The 22541-nt window shown below is 39.3% G+C and overlaps 1 protein-coding gene across 11 annotated transcripts in view; it reads right to left on the bottom strand.

The window, feature by feature from the left end:
* Reps2 (RALBP1 associated Eps domain containing 2) overlaps positions 1–22541 on the bottom strand; it is a 226836-nt gene that overhangs the window by 162110 nt on the left and 42185 nt on the right. The window lies entirely within an intron of this gene.

Below are 22541 nucleotides of genomic sequence, written 5' to 3'. Positions count from 1 at the left end.
TAGAGATGACAAACACTGGCTGTTCTCTTCTTATAAAAGAGAGCGGATGACTTTTCAAGAGGAGTTCTAATGGACAAAGTCTAGAAAGTCATTGGAGTGGAGAAAGAACAGATTAGTCATTACCGCTACTTATGTGTTACCCCGGTTTGCCAAAATTGAATGTGTACTGGTCAAGAGTTAGGGATAAAACTCAGTGGTAGCACACTTACCTACCATGCACAAAGCCCTAGATTCAACCCCAGTATCACAAAAATAAAGTTAACAAGTAAAGTCACTTCTTAGTAAATTATACCTCAGGTGCCCATTTCAGAGAAACAAAAAAGCACTATGCACATAAATACTTAACAGTACAATAACTGATGGCCCTGTTCTGTCCCCCATATTGAGAGTATCTTTCTTCACACCTAGACTAAACTCAACTATTTCTCTTCTACAGATCCTTCCTAAACTCTTGGGTATAATAGGTTTTTTTTCCCTAGTGCATTCTGAAAGCACTCTATTCAAATGTCTAAAAATACCCATCCCATGATACATTGCCCTGGAAATATTTCAAAAAAGAAAGGAAGAAGACTGAGCATGTGGAGAAATCAGGCAGAACCAAGAGTTAATAATTGTTGAAGCTAGGTTCATGATGGTTCATTCAAATTTCTATACTGTCCATTCTACTCTTATTCTCTCTTTTACTCTACTTCCCATTAACATAAGTTCTCTTCAAGACCAGGGACAACTTTTTTTTAACCTCCTAACACAAAATTAGATGCCCAAGATACAATCAATTCTCAACCACAGTGAATGAAACTTACACTCAAAATAAAATGTATGGAGACAAAGTGTGGGACAGAAACTGAAGGAGGGGTCATCTGGAGACTGTTCCACCTGGGTATCCATCCCATGTGCAGCCACCAAAGGTAGACACTGATGTGGATGCCAGGAAGTGCATGCTGATAGAAGCCTGATATAGCTGTCTCCTTAGAGATCTGCCAGAGTCTGACATATTCAGAGGTGGATGCTCACAGCTAACCACTGATCTGATCAAGGGTTTCCCAATGGAGAAGTTAGAGAGAAGACTGAAGGAGCTGGAAGGGTTTGAGGCCCCATAGGGAGAGCAACAATACCAACCAACCAGAGCTCCCAGGGTCTAACCCACCAGCCTGGGAGCACATAGGGAGGGACCCATGGCTCCAGCTACATATGTAGGGGAGGATGGCCTTGTCGGGCATAGGTGGGAGAGGAGGTCCTTGGTCCCGTGAAGGTGAATGCCCCAGTGTAGAGGAATTTGTGGGTGAGTGGGTGGGAGCACATCATCATAGAAGCAGGAGGAGGGGGGAAGGGATGGGGGTTCCTGGGTTGGGGGGAGATGGGGAAAAGGGATAACATCTGAAATGTAAATAAAATATCCAATAAAAACTCAAAATAATAAAAATAAATAAAAGTTAAAATAATAAAAAAATAAATAAAATATAGGTGAGTTTCATAATCTGTCTACTACTGTGAGTATATAAATTACACATCTTAAGTTATACATGAGGCTGTACATGGAAAATATGACCAAGAGCATCCATGTAGTTTCAGCATCAAGATAGTTGTCTTATAGGAAAACTTCTAATATAAAAAAACTATAGTCCTTGGCGGTTAAATAAATGAACTATATTTCATAAAGTAAACAATTACATTTCAGAAAGTATTAATGAAGGGAGTCACCATGATGTTTCAGCAGGCAGGGACACCTGCCAGAAAGCCTGACCACTTCAGTTCTATCCCCAGGATCTATATGAAGAAAGGAGGGAACCAACTCCTATAGGCACACATGCATCCATGCTACACGTATCCACACAAGAGAAGAATAAATAAAGTGTAATAAAAACACTTTTTAAAAAGTATGAATTTACTATCAAATTGACTTTAAACTATTCCTTTACTGTAACTACTATTTCAAAGCAGAAAGTGTTTTTGCAACAGGTAACTGAAGTTGCTGGTAAAACTCATCATGGTACATTAAGACTCACCCATATCTGACATCAGAAAACCACATTATTTACATTTGGTCATTTGGTTCTATATTTTGATGTATACTGTTAGAATCATTGCACTTTAGCTAAAATAGGAGAGCCACATATAAGTACAGTCAGCCCTTAGACCACATCTTGCTCTTTGTACACCAAACCTCCTAGAGACATACCAAGACCTTTCTGAAATACACAAGCTTCAAAGGAGAGAAAGTAATTATAAACTTTTGGAATTTACCTATGGAGTAGAGCCTCATCAGCCTGTGATTTTGCAATCCAAAAGATAGGCTGCTTTTAGAAGGGTTTTGCTGTTGTGTTTTGTTGTTGTTGTTGTTGTTGTTGTTGTTCATTAAGATTTCAAGTAAAAAAAAAAGATTTCAAGTATTTTCTGGTTAAATTTTCTATGGAAAAGTTCTAAGGTGTGGGTAGAAATATTTTAATAATATCTAAAGTTAAGAAAGTGATATATGCAGCCACTCGATTAGCAGGAGGTATTTCATAAGCTACCTCCTTCATCCCTCTTCTTTAGCTTGCTCCAAACACGCAACACACTCTGCTGGATCCAACTTATATTACATACTGTGCAGATTTCCAGTATAGAATGCAAACTTTTGGACTAGGATTTGTTTTCTCAGGTGGAAAGCAAGACATGGCAAAAAGGAATGGATGAATTCAACTTCCTTACAACTTACAAATGCACACTAAACTGGATGTTGGATACAAATCAGAAGAATTCACTGGCCATTTGGGAGGAATATGACACAGTTCCGGAAGGAGGTTGAAGGCCACTAAAATAGCTTCCCTCCCACCTTCCGCTGTAAGATTAAGTGACTGTGCTAAGTAGCCATCCATACATGTTCCAGTTTGGCCAAAATAATACTTTCTTTTGAGCTGAAAGGTAATAATTTTTTAGAATAGTTCAAAGGTTTGACTAAGTTTCTCTCTTTCGAGTATTTTAAAAGGTCGCCACAGAATCGTATTATTATTATTATTATTATTATTATTATTATTATTATTATTGGTTTTTAGTAGGAGAGGCTAGAAGAATTCTCCAAGAAACCCTCTCCTCTCTTCCTTCCCCTGTCTCCCCTCCCCTCTCCCCTGCAGCTGGTAAGTTCTGTCTCTGCTCTCAGCTTACCAGGCTTACATCCTGCTCTAGACTGTGCGCCTTTACCTGCCAGTCCTTAGCATTCGCTCCACAGTTCCAAAGTGCTTCCCAGGCTCCTCATGTAAAACTCCTTCCTGAAAAACTCAGTCCTGAGTATGGCTTTTGAGGCCCTTCTATCTGATCCAAACCACCCTTCCAATGATCCCCACCCAAATGTAAAGTAAGGTTCTAGGCACACCAGACACCAGTCTGCTTCTCAATACCCATTCAGGAGTCCCCTACATAGGACCCAATTGGGTCTTTCTTTCTTTGCCAGCCAGATTTGTTCTTCAAAGCTACTCAATGACTGATGTTAACTCTGAAGCCTTATGCAATTCCATGACACTCTGTGAGACTTCTCATTGCTGTGACAAAGTACCTGACACAAACAACCGAAGTAAAGAAGGGTTTCTTTCACTCAGCTTCAGTGATTTCAGTCCATTGTGGACAGAGTAAGAGGTCTATCAGGAGACAGAATAGCTCACTTCTCAGCAAGGAAGAAGCAAAAGGAAACACACTACTGGTAATGTTAATCACTTCCATAAACCCCATTCTATCTTGTCTTCCATGTCTCCAGTGCCCAGCACAAGCCAATGGTATGGTTTTATCATGGCTTTCCCTAGGAATTATACTTCATGATGTTTGCTGTACAACTTTTTACTCAATAACTGTCTAGTGGTTAGTTTATACAGCCTGCAAAAATAGAGCAGTTCTCTCTCATGTTGCAGCCAAGAGTTCTACAAGAATATAAGAGATTTTGAACTGCTCTGCTCCCCACTTATTCGGCTAGGAGAGTATACTGGTTCAAACCTAACTGTTCATTCTTATTCATCCTAGCCCTGAGATTGAGAACAAAGTATATCAGTGATACATGCATTGCCACTCGATAGATCTACTTTCTTGTGCTCAGTGTACCCTAGTGAATGTCAATTGGCACACTCAATAACAACAACATGGAAGAGAGTTTGAAGGACACACTCATAGCCTGCATTTCAGCCCCTTAGGAAACAAATGAAGAGGCAAATCAATTACATGCTGGCTTTCCCATTTCCATTCATTTATGCTTTCTATTGTCACTTCAGTAAAACCACTCAAGAAAAGATGCACTCCGATATCATATTGCTCAATATCATACTGTAGTATAAGCCCAAACCAAACCACCTCATTAAAGACAGCAAACAAGCAAGGCTTAGATGTGATAGCAGACAGCAGATCTCATTAATCTTTTTCTATGCTAGCAATATAATGTATATTAAATAACATTATAATATAATGCCCCCTAGCTCATACACAAATAAACTTCCCAGGTCAAAAAGTTAAGTGAGATATTCAAGGTCTCCAATTCAAAGTCAGCATCGAACTTCATGTGATAAGGCTCAGAGTTCTGTTCATTATATCAGGGTTGGAAAACAACAGCTGTTCATGGGTCAACACCAGCCACTTCCTGAGCCAGCACACAAGCTGAAAATGCTCTTTACACATGATCGTTTTGCAAGCCAGTTGACAATTGCAAATACTAACTTAGAATTTCATGAAGGAATATGTTATCCCTGAAACATTAATTACATTCTTCTTACACGTAGATGTGAATTAGTTTTCTGAAATAGTTTTGGCCGAGAATGCAGCTTTGTGGGTAGAGTTGACAGTCTCCGAGAAAAGGCTCTGGGTTAGATCCCTAGCACCACCTAAAACCGTGAGTGGTAACAGGCCTGTAATCCCAGCATTCAGGGGAGTGAGGCAAATCAGCCAGACAGTGGTGGTACACACCTTTAACCCCTGCTCTCAGGAGGCAAAGGCAGGTGGGTCTCTGTGAGTTGGAGGCCAGCCTGATCTATAGTTAGTTCCAGAACAGTCAAAACTAAATAGAGGAACCCTGTCTAAAAAAAAAAAAAAAAACAAAAGTTGAAAATCAAATGTCCAAATTCCCATGTAACTGAGCTATAAACAGGTCACCTAGGTTCTCTATTAGTAACACATTTCAAAATAGCATGCTTCAAAGAGAGACATGGAAGAAAAAGGAGTATGTTCAGAGCTTCTACTTTTGCAGATGGAGCTGAGTAGTGGGTGGCCTTTCTGTAGAGGAGTGGGAAAAGCAACAGTTACCATCAGTCAGACCGATGATGTCTCCATGAAATGAAGGCAACAGTACATACAGCTTCTGCTTGGCATGAGTAGAATCTGTGGCTCAGGGATTTGCTTCTGGAAAGCCAGAACCCACCCACCCTGTTCCTCAAGCTCTCCAAATGATCCTGTGACTTACTTTAAACATTTACCCCTTTGGGCTTGCCCTAGAATGAATTCTGTCATTTTCTGTAAAAGATTACCAATTCACAAGGAATGAAGAAGTACTCAGGATCTTCAGTTTACCTCAAGATAAACTGAGAAAATGAAAAAAAAAAAAACCCATGCTGCTCAGCAGCTACCATAGTGGGGATAAGATCCCTTGCAAGGTGTGAATACACATAGTTTAGAGGTAAGCCATCTCTGTAAGTTGAAGCTTACAAAATTGGCTGCTGGATGCCTCTAGAAACAAGAGCACGGGAAGAAATAACAGTTTACTCTATATTATTTTGTATCTTGTACATTTTGAATCACATTTTCAAAATTTAGTAAAGTATGAAGAGCAAGAGACAAAGTCAAACATCATGTCAGCAAGAAGTGTCACAGAAATACACCAGAAACATTCCCATTCCATCTGCTATTAAGAGCAACTTCAGAACCAAGTGTCCAATGGGACAAAGCTTCAAGGGTTCCCACTCATCAAGCCCAGACTTCACTCACAAGCATGGGGCTCTTTTCTCTGAGTTGTCAACACAGTGCAAAGCAACAGTGTGCCTTATTGAAGACTGTCTAGTCAGGTGAGGAGGCCTTTGATGTCCTTTGGACTCTGATCTCATCTATTGGAACAAAGCATTCAGACCAGATGGAGTGTAAGGATCTGTCAAGTTCCCCCAAACATTCTATGACGATGAGTAAAATCTAAAAGGAGGGTTTCAACCCTGTGCTCCGGTACTTACAACTTCCATCTTGTATTGTAGTTCTCTGTACACCTATTACAGGCTCCTAAAGGATGGAACTCTCTCAAGGTTAAGTTTTGCATTTTTAATCTTTTGTGTACGCAGGCAGAAGTGAGAGAACAACTTTCAAGAGATGATTCTCACCTTCCTCTTGTTTCTGAGGCATAGTCTCTCTTGTTGCTCCTACACTCACTGGATCCTCCAGGCTAGCTGGCCTTCTGGGCAATTCTTCTATCTCTTTGTCCCATATCAAGGTAAGAATGTTGGCAATATTGCATCCAGTCCCTAATGAGGATTCTGGTAATTGAGCGCAGGTCACCAGTCTTATGTAGTAAGTGCTTTACCCAATGAAGCATCTTCCTGTCCATAAGTCTTGCATTTCCCTTTCCCAGAGCACTTGTACTATTAACTTGTACAGCTCATAAAATATACCAGTGTGGTGTTTTACATCTTTGTAAAGCAAACTGTACGACTATCAACTAAACCAAATAAATACATTTTTGTAACTTATGTAAATAAAAGTTGTATTTTATTTATACAAAAACCATTATTTTGTATACTAAGTAAAATTATGAAGAAACAAGAGGAGCTAGGAAAGCAGAGATGTAGGAGGATGGAGAACCACGCTTGGATCATGAGCAGTCCTGGGTAACAACTTATATCTAGGTTAGTTAATTGGGAAACACCTCCAATTATATGGCATCTTGTTATTGAGCATTACCAAACTTATAAAGCCTTTGGATAATCTAAGCATTAGAGTCTCATTTCTACCAGGCCCGAGTGGATGGCGGGATGGCCTCAGCTCAGCTCAGCCTTTTGGAGACAGTGTGGAAGACTGGCAGAGCCATCTCCCAGACTGGCATCTTGTGGGTGGCAGGGACAGTGTCTCTGGCCACCTGAGTTGGTAGTCTGAGCCTGTAGCCTGAGCCCAGCAGAAGCATGTTCCTGCAGCAGCTCGTGGCCTCAGGCCTAGCCTAGTCGGGAACATGGCAGCTCTGTAACACAAGACAGACTGGGTGACACCATTCTTAAATATCTCCCACATCAATTTAAGAGAGAAAAATCAGGCTCCACAGTAATAAATAAAATTTACCAAAGACAAACTGTGCCAGGCTCTTGACCTAAATACCAGGAACTAATTAAATGAAGAAAACACAACATGTACACACAAGCAATCTTGACACCAGACCTGGATTAAAATGTAATTATAGCACAGATTACAAGAGAAAATTACTTTCAGGATTCTGGCCCAAGTTTCAGGGCTTTGCATATCACAGAAGTTCTGTGCAGCTGGAAGCAGAGAAACCTCAGGTGAATGCAAATGAACTGCCAGAATTATATAAAGCTTCTGCTGGTTCTGGCAACTCAGATTTAACTAACAAGCCAAAGGATTAGCGTTGCGGATAGTTCGCTTTCTGACATTTTTAGTGCTTTTCGAAAGTAAAAGCCAGGCTTATGGTGCATGACTTTAATCACAGCACTCAGGAAGCTAAGACGGAAAGATCACCATAAATTGAAGGTCAGCTTGGGCTACCTAGTTAATTCCAGGCTAGCTTGAGCTACAAAATAAGACCCTGTCTCAAAAGATAAAAAAGAGCCAGGTATAGTGATGCATGCCTTTAGTTCCAGCACTGGACACAGAGTCAGGCAGATCAATATGAGCTCGAGCCCAGCCCAGTGTACAGAGTAAGTTCCAGGACAGCCAGAACTACATGTGATAGATAGATAGGTAGGTAGGTAGGTAGGTAGGTAGGTAGATAGATAGATAGATGAATAGATAAATAGATGGATAGATTGTTGGTTAAAAAAAGTAAAATTATAGTTGCAGGCTATTTGGAATTTTCCCAAGTTAACTTCAATACATTCTATATTTTGTACATAATATTTTGGGCACATGTTTCTTTTTTAAAGAAACTAATAACTTAATAAGAATAGGGCAAATCCAGGCATTTCTAATGAGTGGATCAGTAGTATTATACAAAGATGTTTGACATTCTGAGGGGATGAATAAATGTAAGTTCAGTTTACATCATAAGAAGGGTCTACTCTTGACCTCAAATCCAAATAGACTGGAGGCTTCTGGCATGGAACTAAACTTATTCTGGAAACACCAAACTTAGATGAGATAAGCGATCTGACTTCAATTATTTGGCTTGTCAAGTTCCCAATGAAGGCCTTCTCTAGAGGTTAAAATAACAAACACACCTCTCAACTTCCTGACATCCTAGCACTATCCTCCCCAACCCCTGAAGCGGCACTAAATTTGGATAAGGAACTTCTTGCATATTCAGGATCATTCTCACCAACAGCAGGTCTTATGACATTCAGTACGCTCCAGTTCTCTATATCACCATGACATAACCACATGGATGTAAGTGCAACTCAGTGACATGAGATCTAATCTTAGGAAGTTAGTCACTAGGAAAGTGTCAGCTAAGGGTGAGGTATAGGACAAACAAGCAGAGAGATGAGAGCAAAGCCAAATCCCAAAGTGCTGAAACAGCTGTGGTATGGGGAATTTCATTATGGAACTGGCTTGGTTATTAACTGAGAGATTAGTTGGTGCAATGTAGCCATTAAATCCATATATATGTCATTGATATGACAAAATACTATGACAAAAGCAACCTAAGGAAGGGTTTATATGGGCTTGAAGTCTGAGGGTGCAATCCTTCAGGGCAGGAAGTCATTTCTGCAGGGGTGTAAGGCAACTAACTGGTCACACTGTATCCACAGTCAGGAAGCAGAGAGATGAATGCAGGAGTTTCCTGATTGATTATAAACACTATCAAGTTGGTAGTCAAGGCTGACCACCACAGTGGCAGAGTGCTTCCCTAGCAGGTGTAAAGCCCTAGGCACCATCCTCCCAGCACCACAAAACAACAGTAAATAAAAACAAGTGTCACCTGAACCAAATTCCTTGTGCAACTGGTCAACCTAAAGACTCATCAAGGTATAAATTATTCAGTTCCCATGGGTAGGACACTATGGAATGGAGTGTCTTTTGGGCCCAGTAACAGAAAGATGTACTATTCCTACCTCAGTAGCCAGAGGTACATGCAAGTTAGGCCCACTATCTCTAAATGTCCAACAGCATTATCTATGAAGGTAAACTAGGGCCGAGGTACAGCCTCAGAACTGTTTCCTCTCAACAGAATATGGCCTCACCCACTGTGTTGTAAAGAACTAATTAACATTTGACATTTTTCTTTTGGCTGTCCAGCATCAGAATATTCTCAATATTCATGAAGTTGTCCACTTGCTTTCAACTAAATAAGCTAAAACTTTGTGTGAGTGTGGGGTGCTAGGGAATAGAATCTGCAGCCTTCTGCATGTCAGACAAGCACTCTATCACCAAGCCACATCCTCAATCCAAATATTTTCCTGATTTCTTCAAAGTCAAGGTCTGGACACAGGATGAACCTTGGCTGGATGCCATCCATATGGGCTTTTGAGTCCCTGATGCAAAGTATAAAAAGCAGTTGACTGTGACACCCAGCTCCAAGGACAGTCCAACACTAAAGGTAATGTTCCTGTTGTAGTGGGGGCATCCAATCCTCACTATGTAGAATACCAGCACCCTCACTGAGTCAGTTCTATGGTGTGATCAGGCTGTGGTTCTGGCCCTACTGCCCTTCACCTGTGCAGCTTTCCAACATCCTCTGAAGCTTTCCTAGAGAAAGGTGGGACTACAGAAAATCCTGCTAATAGTTCCTTTTCTCCTTCAATTAGCCACAATTACTTCTAGATGCTGTTAGTAAGAATGTTGGGAGTGAAAGAAGATAGGTTAAAGGTGGCCCTTGATCATCCAAGAGCTTCTAAGCTTGGCTATATTAATTATCAACCACTGGATAATAAATCACCCCTAAAATACCTTAAACCAATATTTTTTCAGTTCAAACTTCTAGGGCTCAGTAACTTAGGCTGAGTTCAGCTAGGCAACACTGCTGTTCTGGGCCAAGTGCCACTGATCTCAGGCAGGCTCACTTATGATCCTGCAGGTGACTATCAGGTTAGCTTGGCGCCACTATATTCCTCCTCACAGTCTCTCTTCCTACAGCCCAAGCCTGTGGTTTTCCCACATAGTGGCAGAGTTCCCAAAGCAGTAAGAAGCTAAAATGGTTCTTCCTGCCTAGAATCAAAGCCTGAATAAGGTCACTTTTACTGTAGTCTATGGTCAACCCAAGTTGCAGGACAAGTCAAGATGTTGATCAGGAATAGGCTCCACCTGTTTGATGGGAAGCGTTGCAAGGCATTGGAAGGCATTTTGCAATCTACCTCACCTGACATATTTGTAAAGAAGAAAATGGCAAGTTGTCACAATAGAAATAACCTTCAAGAGAATTTTCAGTTATATAAATTGCTCATACCTAGAATCTATGGTCCCACCAGCATTACCACTCACCACTAGCAGCTCCAGCTACTGATTCAATAATAGCCAACTAAAAGCAATAAACACATATGCCTGAGTGAGCCAGCTTTTTAACAGTCGGTAAACGGTTTTATGCAGGTCTCTGACACCATATGAAAGGTTAAAATACATGGACTAAGTGAGCATAATGGCTAGTACATGTAAATCCCAGAACTCTGAACGCTGAGACAGGAAGATTTGAAGTCACCCAGGCTACATATAAAAAGTTCACCAAATAATCAGTCACAAAACAAGCCTCAACTGATACAAGAAGATTTAAATAATCTCATGCATCCTATAAGATCACCACAGACTAAGGTTGCTCTTCAATAACAACAGAAAACCCACATACCCATGGAAACTGAACAACTATCTACTCAATGATAACTTGTCAGGGAAGAAATAAAGAAATTAAAGACCTCCTCGAATTCAATGAAAATGAAGGCACAGCATACATACCCAAACTTATGGGACACAATGAAAGCAGTGCTAAGAGAAAAATTCATAGCACTAAGTGCCCTGGTAAAGAAATTGAAGAGATCCTGCACTTGCAACCTAACAGTACAACTGAGAGCTCTAGAAAAAAAAAAAAAGCAAACTCACCCAAGAGGAGTAGACAGCAGGAAACAGTCAAAAATCATGGCCAAAATTACCAAATAGAATCAAAGAGAAAAATACAAAGAATCAACAAAAGCAAAGACTGTTTTTTTTTTTTTAAGAAAATCAACAAGATAAATAGACCCCTAGCCAAACTAACTAAAGGGCCCAGAGAGAGTATCCAAATCAACAAAATCAAACATGCAAAGGGAGACATAACAACAGAAACAGCAAATTCAAAAAAATCATCAGATACTACTATACTCAACAAAACTGGAAACTCTGGATGAATGAATGGTTTTCTAGATAGATATCACATACTAAAGTTAAATCAAGAGCAGGTAAACTATCTAAACAAGCCTTTCTCCCCTAAGGAAATAGAAGTCATTAAAAATCTCACAACCAAAAAAAGCCAAGGGCCAGATGGCCTTAGCAAAGAATTCTACCAGACCTTCAAAGAAGAGCTAATACCAATCAATATTACTCAAACTATCCCATAAAATAGAAACAGAAGGAACACTACCTAAAATTCATTCTATGAAGCCACAATTACTCTCACAATTACTCTGATATCTAAACCATACAAGGACCCAGAAAAAAAGAGAACTTAAAAGAGAACTTCAGACCAATTTCACTTATAAATATCAATGCAAAAATACTCAATGAAATTCTCACAAACCAAATCCAAGAACACATTAAAAAACATCACTCACCACAATCAAGTAGGCTTCATCCCAAGGATGCAAGGTTGGTTCAATATTTGGAAATCCATTAACATAATTCATTATATAAACAAACTCAAAGGAAAAAATCACATCATCATCTCATTAGATGCTGAAAAAATATTTAACAAAATACAACACCCCTTCATGTTAAAGGTATTGGAAAGATCAGGAATTCAAGGCTCAATCGTAAATATAATAAAAGCAATATACAGCAAACCAACAGCCAATATTAAATTAAATGGAGAGATACTTGAAGCAATCCCACTAAAATCAGGGACAAAGATGCCCACTCTCTCAATATATTCAGTATAGTACTCAAAGTTCTAGCTACAGCAGTAAGACAACAAAAGGAGATCAAGGGGATACAAACTGGCAAAGAAGAAGCCAAAGTATCACTATTTTTGCAGATAATATGATAGAATACATAAGCAACCACAAAAATTCTACCAGAGAACTTCTAAAGCTGATAAATAACTTCAGCAAAGTAGCTGGATATAAAATTAACTTAAATAAATCAATAGCCTTCCTTTATACAAATGATAAACAGGCTGAAAAAGAAATTAGAGAAATGGGGGGGGGGGGAGACCAAGAAAGGGGATAACATTTGAAATGTAAATTTAAAAAATATCCAATAAAAGATAAATTAAAAAAATAAAGAAAGAAACCTATACTCAAGAGAAAAAAATAAAAAAACAACACCCTTCACAATAGTCACAAATAATATAAAACATATTGGTGTAACTCTAATCAAACAAGTGAATGATCTATATGACAAGAACTTCAAGACTCTCAAGAAAGAAATCGAAGAAGACCTCAGAAAATGGAGAGATCTCCCATGCTCATGGATTGGAAGAATTAACACACAACATAGTAAAAATGGCCATCCTACCAAAAGCAATTCTACAGTTTCAATGCAATGCCCATCAAAATCCCAACACAACTCTTCAAAGGCATGGAAAGAGCAATTCTAAAATTCATCTGAAAAAAAAAAAAAACAGAATATCGAAAACAATTTTAAACAATAAAGAACTTCTGGGGGAGTCAACATCTAGGACCTCAAGCTATACTACAGAGCAATAGTGATAAAAACTACATGGCATTGGTACAGAGACAGACACATTGATCAATGAAATAGAATTGAAGACCCAGAAATAAAACTTAATCTTTGACAAAGAAGCCAAAAAAAAAAATATACAATGAGAAAAAGAAAGCCTTTTCAACAAATGGTGCTGCTCTAACTGGCAGACTGTATGTAGAAAAATGCAAATTGATCTGTATTTGTCACTTTGCAGAAAGCCCAAGTCCGAGTGGATCAAGGACCTCAACATAAAACCAGATACACTGAATCTAATAGAAGAGAAAGTGAGAAAGAGCTTCAAACTCTTTCACAGAGTGGGGGGGGGGGGCAGGGAAATTGCCTAAACAGAACTCCAATGGCTCATGCTCTAAGATCAAGAATTGATAAATGGGACCTCATGAAACTGGAAAGCTTCTGTAAGGCAAAGGACATAATCAATAAGACAAACTGGAAACCTACAGATTGGGAAAAAATCTTCACTAACCCCACATCTGATAGAAGGCTAATATCCAAAATATATAAAGATGAGAAGTTAACCACTAAAAAATGACACAACCCAATCAAAAAGTGGGGTATAGAACTAAACAGAGAATTCACAACAGAGGAATCTCAAATGGCTGAGAAGCACTTTTTCAAAGTCCTCAGTGATCAGAAAAATACAAATCAAAACGACCCTGAGATTCCACCTTACACCAGTCAGAATGGCTAAGATAAAAAAAAACATAGGTGACAGCACCTGTTGCCAAGGATGTTGAGAAAGAGGAACACTCCTCCATTGTTGGTGGGATTGCAAGCTGGTACAACCACTCTGGAAATCAGTCTGGTGGTTCCTCAGAAAACTGGACATAGCATTACCTGAGGACCCAACTATACCACTCCTGGGCATATACCCAGAAGATGCTCCAACATATAACAAGGACATATGCTCCACTATGTTCATAGCAGCCTTATTTATAATAGCAAGAAGCTGGAAACTACCCAGATGTCCCACAACTGAAAAATGGATACAGAAAATGTGGTTTATTTACATAATAGACTACTACTCAGCTATTAAGAACAAGGACATCATGAGTTTTTTCAGACAAATGAATTGAACTAGAAAATATCATCCTGAGTGAGATAACTCGGACCCCAAAGAACATGCATGATATGTGGATATTAGTCAAAAAATGTACAAAATACCCAGGACACAATCCACAGAACTCAAAGGGTTAACAAGCTGAAGGGCCCAAGTGAGGTTACCTCAATCCCACTTGGGAGGGAGAAGAAAGCAATCACGGGAGGGAGGGAGGGAGGGATGGAAGGAGGGAGGGGGAGGGAGGGAGGGAGGGACCTGGGTGGCCTGGTGAGGTGGAGGTGGAGGAGTGGAGACATCCTCTTGGAGCAGGGTGGAGTATGGGATGGGGAGCGGTCGGGGGTGGAGACCCAGAGGAGGATGAAGACTGGACTGTAAAAAAGGATTAAAGAATAAAATAATAATTTTTAAAAGTTCAAGGCCACCCAAGGATAGTGTGAGACCCTGTCTCAAAAACAACCCACATGGACTAAAACCATATGGCATTCAATATCAATTTTCTGGCAATAGCTTCTCTGTCTCTAAAATTCAGTTTTCTGCCACAAAGCTCAAAAAATGTTTACTGCATATGCATGAGTATTCTGATCAATTCAGACAGAAAATTAGTTAACATCTATGAGTTGCAGGAAAATGTAATATAATTCTAAAGGAACGAAACAAATTCTGCTCTGAATTCATTAGGTTGTTGAGATTTAACCAAAACCCCTTCCAAGAGCTATGGAAATAGGTAGACCCCACAAACTGAAACTAAATGTTTCCCTGACAACTGCTGAACAAAGGAAGGAAGGTCTCCATGGAAACCACCCAGGCCTTGCATCTACTATTCACCTTACATTTTGCCTGGCATTCAAGCACATCAAATCAGCAGTAAAAGCGTACAGAAGCTGAAAGAGAAGGCTTTAAAGCAATGAACAATGTCCATGTTTGGTACAGTGAGATTTTATTTTTCTCAGAAACACAAGGTACAGTCAGTCCAAATGTCTCAGAACTCAAAGTAAGAAACCTTTGCATGGCCAGCCCAGTTTTAAATACATCCTGACTTAATCCATTTGGGCTTTAACAACAAGTTATCTTGTATTCGGATTACAAATTTATTTTTCCCAGTTCTGGAATGGAATTTAAGTCTATGTAAGATCAAGATGTGAGCAGATTCAGATTCTGTATTTGGTTAGGTTAAGAAGAGCAACAGTATCTCTCTTCTCCTCTCCTCCTTCACTCCTCCCCTCCATAGATGGTGCTTCCTTGCTTTTTTTCTGCATCCATAGAATAGGCAAACAAGCTCTTCTCGGCACCCTTTTATAGGGACATTAAACCCATCCATGAGGGCCTCACCCTCATGACCTAACCACTTAATACACACTCAAAAACTGAGCACCCCCAAAGAACTATGTACTACTTTCCTAGGTCTGTTAGAACCATGCACATTATGTGGCTTAAGACAAGAGACCCATATTTATTATCTTACCATTCTGGAGACTGGGAGCCAAAAACTGAGGTATCAGAAAGCAGGGGTTCCTCCATTCTAAGTGCTCTAAGGAAAGAATCTGCTTCATGCTTCTCCAGCCTCGGATGTTCCTTGGTGATCAGTGATTCTCAACCTTCCTAATTCTGCAGCCCTTTAATATAGTTCTTATGTTGTAGTGACCACCTAACCATAAAGTTATTTTCATTGCTACTTCAAAACTGTAATTTTGTTACTGTTATGAATCAAAATATAAATATCTGTGCTTTCCAATCATCTCACATATCCCCTGTGAAAGGATACTCCTCTTCCATGGTCATGACCCTCAGGTTGAAAACCACTAGCTTTGATGCACCATTCTGTTCATTATGTCACATGCACTCTCTCTGAATCTGTCTTTGTTTGACTGTCATCTTATAAGAATACCACTCACAGTGGATTAGGCCCATCCTCCTTCAATATGAGCACTTCTTAACTAGATTACTTCTGCAAATACCCTATTTCCAAAGAAGATTGCCTTCTTAGGTACTGGAGTGAAGATATCAGCATATCTTTTGGGAGTCACAATACAGAACATACTGTATTTATAGAAAGTATTTTATTTAATCTGTTAACTTTTGTTATTCTTATAATTGTTGTTGTTTTTAAGTAAATTGAGAGCTCCATTTAGTTTACACTTCAATCAAAATAGAATGTCTTCACTCGGTCACAGACTCACACATAGTTACAATGAAATCTGGACAGTTGCAACCTTTACTTTGGGCAGCCATAGGCCAAACTCAAAATGAGAAGTTCTGTTTAAAAGGGAAGGAAATGAAAATGTGAAAGTCAATGGACAACTAGAAATCCCTGTTAGGTGTTCCACACCCTTTTGCCATTTCATATAGATCTTACTGTGATCCATATATGCTTTAAGATAAAAATATATCTATTAAAATAATCTTGCTAGGATTTTTATAAAATTATTTTAAACCTGTTTCAATCTGTAGAGAATTCAAACTCCCATTATTCTGAGTCTTCCAATAATGACTATGAGACTGTCTTCCCATCCTATTAAGATTTATTTTACCAGTGTGGTTTTCAAGGCATGTGTCCTACAAACACTTTGCTAGGTTTACTTTTCAGCACATTCTGACTAATGGTAAGTGATATTATATGCATTCTTATTGAAGAACTTAAGGGTATCATACATACTAAACTAGTATTCTATCACTGAACAATACACTCAAAACCCAGGTAGCATATTTTTTCACCTTTAGTGTTTATGTGTTCATAACTAGTATACAATGTATTCATTTTTAACATTCATCTTGTATCTCACACTTATTAGTTCTAGGAATTCTTTTGTGGATTTCATGTGTTTTCTTTACATAGTTAATCTGTAACTAGGGAGAGGATTTTTTCCTTCTAATCTGTATGCCTTCTATTTCCTTTGCCTTATTAGCATACTGACTATGATTCACAACACAATGTTGAAAAACAATGATAAGAACAGAAATCCTTGCCTGGAAAGTTATTTGAGGCTGGAGATGTAACTCAGTGGAAGAGCCTTTTCTTTGGATTAACCCTTGGTACTAAACTAAAAGATCCTAGAGAGAAATTCAAGTGCATAGCAACACATAAAGGAGAAAAGCCCTGTTGTAGTGGAATGTACCTGAAAATCCCAGCACCTGAGAGGAAGAGCAAGGATGGCAGGAATTCAAGGCCAACTTTCACTACAGAGCAAGTTCAAGGCCAGCCTAAAGGGGTGTGAAGGAAAGGAAGGGGGAAAGAGAGGATGTAAGTGGAGGGGAGAAGGAACAAAAAGGAAAAGAAAAATATATCAATTACTTTATTTTTTAAGAATTATTTATTTGGGCTGGAAAGATGGCTCAGCGGTTAAGAGCACTCACTGCTCTTCCAGAGGTCCTGAGTTCATACGTAAAATAAATAAAATTTAAGAACTATTTATTTTATGTGTATGAGTACACTCTAGCTGTCTTCAGACACCCCAGAAGAGGGCATGGGATCACATTATAGATGGTTGTGAGCCACCATGTGGTTGCTGGGAATTGAACTCAGGACCTTTGGAAGAATAGTCAGTGCTCTTAACCACTGAGCCATCTCTCCAGCCCCCCGATATCAATTACTTTAAATTAGGAATTGTCCTATGGGCCAATTCTGCCCTACTATCTGTTGGTATAAATAAGTTTCATTGAAAATGGGCATGCTGGGCATGTGAAGACCTTTGCATGGCCATTTTAGCACTACTATTGTGGCACTGAACAATTGTGACAGACCATATGGCCTGCAGAGACTGAATATTTACCATCTGGCCTTTACAGAAAAAAAAAAGCTAAACTCTGGTTTAAAGAAAAATGCCTGCATAAAATAATGCCATGTAGTATACTAAATATAAGACAAAAAACACGTAACTTGGGTAGAAGGATAAGTAGAGATAACAGTCCTTGTGAGCTGGGCATGGTGGGCACATGCCTGTAAACCCCAGCTACTTGGGAGGCAGAAACAAGGACATGGAAGATCCAAGCTCAGGCTGGACAAACAAGGGGGAGATATGCTAAGAGCTGGGCATGGCAACATATTCCTATAATCCCAGCACTTGCATGGTACACACAAGGATCAAGAGTTCAAGGTCATCCTCAATTACACAGTGAAAAGCCAGCCTGAACTATACAAGACTCTAATTTTTTAACAAAAAGATTGGAAATCTAGCACAGGTATAGGATGCTTGGCTAATATGAGGGAACCCTATATGTTCAATCCGCAGCACTGGAGGTGGGAGACATCCTTGCATTTTCCAGAAAAAGAGAAGAGAAACACTAGTGCTGGTTTGTTTTTGCTTTTTCTGGTTTGGGTTTTTTTTTTTTGTTTTTTGTTTGTTTGTTTGTTTGTTTTTATCAAAACAGTCTCAAAATATATGGTCTTGGGTCCTTTTTTAAAAGTCAAATCACAACAGAATCACTCACCTACTTTAGCACAACTGGACAGCAAGGAATTACATCTCTGTGATAAATCAATTCCTCTTCAAAAAAAAAAAACCCCACAACAGTTTGAAACCATCTACCCTCTGCTTTTCACTACCATGCCATGCTGGTTTGCTTGCAGCTGGGGACTGGGGTCCTAAAAGATGGGATTTGTAGAGCTGAAACTATAAAAGTTTGACTTGGTCCTCTTACTTCCAAAAAAAAACCATAGTAGTGAGAGCCTAAGCCATTCATTTTTGGTGAGCAGGCTAATTATAGTGACCAGGTGAGTTCTAGTGAGCAAGTGAGGAAGCAGAACTTATTACAGTGCTCAGCCTTACCTACCAAGTGTCACTAACAACCTCTCCCCAGACGATGCCCTTGAAAGCACATACACTCCTTGGCTCCTCAAAGGTGAAGTGTGTCAAAAAGTTAGCTGAAATAGAAGAATGCATGGATACCTTGTCAGCCTCTGTTTTCTCACTTTTTAGATCCCAATGTCCTACAAACTGATACCAGTATGTAGCACAGAAACAAAATCTATTTTAATCTAAGAGAATTGGGAGACTTCCAAAGAGCGCTGACCTGAAAAATCTTGACAGAGCAGAGGAAATTGATTTTCTCTCAGAGCCATGCAAAGGATTAAAGTCAGATTTAGGCCAATAAAAGATTTATATTCCACCCAGGTCCCAACATAACATTATCTATACACACACACACACACACACACACACACACACACAAACTGCTTATGAACCACAATAGCTGACACACATCAGAAAGCCCAAAATAAGTCAGCTCTTAGGAATGCTACTCCTCAAAGCAGAAAGACGATATATACATTCCATGAAATTTTCTGTGATAGAACATTTTTAGTCTTTCAAATGGATGCTTATAATCAATTTTAATCCTCACCATAGCCCATTTTCAAAACAACTGCCCATAAAACCTCTGTATTAGAAAACAGCATTGGCTAAGAGTTTAAGATGACCAAAAAAGATTGATAATAGGTAACTTAAAATTATAAAAACCTCTAGTTTCTCAATTTTCAAATATTGGGCATCATCAACTCTGTTCCCACACCACTAACCTATATAAGACAACTATGTCATTATATCTTGTTTTTACTCTAACCTATATTAATTATGGTAAGCACATTGGACCCAGCTACATCTAAAACAAAAGAGGTATTGGCAACCTGCCCGACCATGATTGCACTGCCACCTACACTGTGAAATGAGAACGCCTTCCCATCAGGAAAGCACCTTTCTAGCTACAGGAAAAAATAAAACCCAGACTGTCTCTTCCACAGTGCTTATTGCTTTTGTAAGTTTTCTTCAAATCATGGAGTTTTTTTTCAATCTCCCCTATATCTAAGAAAGGAAATATGACACACAGGGTGTCAAACTAAGATAAAAATCAAAAAAAGCTATCACTGTGTAAATGAAGCACGACATTGGGACAGCAGGAGTCAAGAAGGAAAGTGAGTGAGCCAGAGCTGGGCGAAAATTGGTCATGGTCAACTAAACACAATTTGGAAAGAAAAAAGAAAAATACTCGATGGAAGGGAAGTCTTATGCCACTGCATTCAACAGTGGTTAGGAGTAATGTACTGATTCCTAGGGTGGAAACCATTTCCTTCTGTGGGTGCATGATCAGACACAGTAAATCCATGTACCTTGCACCCTGGTACAGTCCTCCAACTCCTGAAAGCTCAAAGCCTAGCATATTAAGCAAAAGTATAGCTCAGCTGAGTAAGGAAAAGTGCCAGTTGACATTCTCAATTTTTAGGAAAACCTAATTTAATTTCCAAGCTATATAGGGAAGATTTCAGGGCTAATTGTTCAAAGTCCCTTTCCAGGAGCCAATGGAACTAATGGACACCACACATTAACTTGCATCTACACTTTAGCTGGCATTCATGCACATCAAATCAGCAGCAAAAAAGGGTTAGAGATAAAACTCAGTTAACAGAGTACATGGCATGCAGAAAGCCTTAGGTTCAATCCCCAGAGCAAATAAAACTGGGTGTGGTAGTGCATGACTGTAATAGCAGCACTTGGGATCATGTACAGAAGGAATGGCATGAGTTTGGAGCCAGTCAGTACTACATAACAACACCCAGCTTCGTTTAAAATGGCTGTGCTAGCATATCTCACTGAAAGATAACTCCTGTAACAGGGTGGGACTGCCTGATAAGTCTGGAGATGCAGCTTCACAGAAGTCATAACTTCCAATGTTCAATATCAAGTAGAGTAACTGTAGCTGTCAGTGATTGAGTGTTCATTTCAAAATATCTAGAGAGAGAATTTTGAATGCTCCTGACACAAATTATAAATATGACAGACACATCAATAACTATGATCTGAGCTCACACACTGTATATGTATACAGAGATAACACTGTACAAGTATGTTTCAACTTATATATTTAAGCCCCACAAATGAAGTATTTTAACTATAACTTTTATATTATTTTATTTTCCCCATTTTCTACATATTTACAAAACTAAACTTATATTTTCACTCATATTTTAATTGTTTGAGATAGGGCCTATGTTTCCCTTGCTATCTTTGAACTCTATGTAGACCAGGCTGGCCTCAACTTACAGAGATTTGCCTGCCTCTGCTCCCCCCAGTCCAACCCCCCAGTGCTGAGATTTAAAGGCATGTATCACTACACCTAGCCAATCTGAATGTTTTAAAGTATAAAATAAAATTATAAAACTTAAAAATAAAATATAATTTATGTTTTGATAATTGTGGCAAAAGATCTTAATATGGAGCCCAACGATCTCCACCTCCTGGTATTCGTAGTGCCTGGTACCATCATCTCCCACATTGTGTCAACAATGTGACCAACAAAAGAGGGCAAAAGTGATAACATGAGAGTTCCGAGGTTAGATCATAAAAGATAATTGTGACTTCTGCCCTTCTGTCTCTCTCAGATCCCTCACTCTGGGGGCATCAGCAATCATGTCATAATGGCTGAAGGTGCTCAAGCAGCCATAAGGAAAGGCCCAAATGGTGATAAACTGAGCCTCCCGCCAAGCACTGTAGAACTGAGTCATCATAGAAGTGGATGAATCTTTAACTTCCATTTGGCCATCAGATAGCTGCAGCCCTATAATACATCTTGACTGCAACCTCAAAGAGGACCCTAAACCAGAACACCCAGATTATCTTCTCCTGTCCTAATTCACAGAAATGATGTGAGATAATAGCTGCTCAGTTTTTAACCTTGTAAACTTTAAGCTACCTTCCTCCTAAGACAACATGCAACTGTTACATATCAATGTTGCCATCATTGAAACCAATGTAGTTCACAGCATGGCAAGAATAGGTATCTGGAGGCAAACAAATGCACTTCAAATCCTGGGCCAACCAAACATATACTCTATGAGTGTCTCCTATTTCCCTAATAAAAACGAGATGACAATGGGAATACCAATTTTAAAGAGTGCTGTAAAAAAATAAAATAAATCAAGCTATACACAAAGAACCTAGTACTAAAGCATTTAATTTTAGTTTTCCTCCCTCCTCCTCTCCTCCTCCTTCCCTCCTCATCTTCCCCCTGCTTCCTCCTCCCTCCTATCCTTCTCCTCCTTCTCCCCCGCCATGTGCAAGCACATACACCCTTTTTCCCTCCTTCCCTTCCAGGCTATCCTGGAACGTAGTACATAGCCCAGGATGGCCTGAAAGCCACTTCCTGATTCTCCTGCTAAGGGCTTGAATATAGGCAAACATCATCGAGCCCTGCCAATTCCCTCAGTTTTTAAGATGAATAAATGACTTTTCTTTTGTTTCAGAGCCTCAATTTATAAACACAAGAACAATTAAATAATACTGATCCTTAGGGAAGTCTAAAAAAGACTAATTTTCCATAGAGGCAAGGGAAGAACTCAGAGCTGTTGCCAGACCCTGTCACATAGTTATAAAACAAAAGGTCATCCCGTGTGCCAAAGAGCTTTATATAATTTATTCCATTTAATCTTTTCAATATCCTTGCATTATTAACTAGGTTACACTAATGTAGCATTTCTCAAACTTAGCACTACTAA

This window comes from Arvicanthis niloticus, chromosome X, assembly GCF_011762505.2.
Source record: "Arvicanthis niloticus isolate mArvNil1 chromosome X, mArvNil1.pat.X, whole genome shotgun sequence".
In the NCBI taxonomy this organism is placed as follows: domain Eukaryota; kingdom Metazoa; phylum Chordata; class Mammalia; order Rodentia; family Muridae; genus Arvicanthis; species Arvicanthis niloticus.
This window is presented reverse-complemented; position numbering and strand designations above follow the sequence as displayed.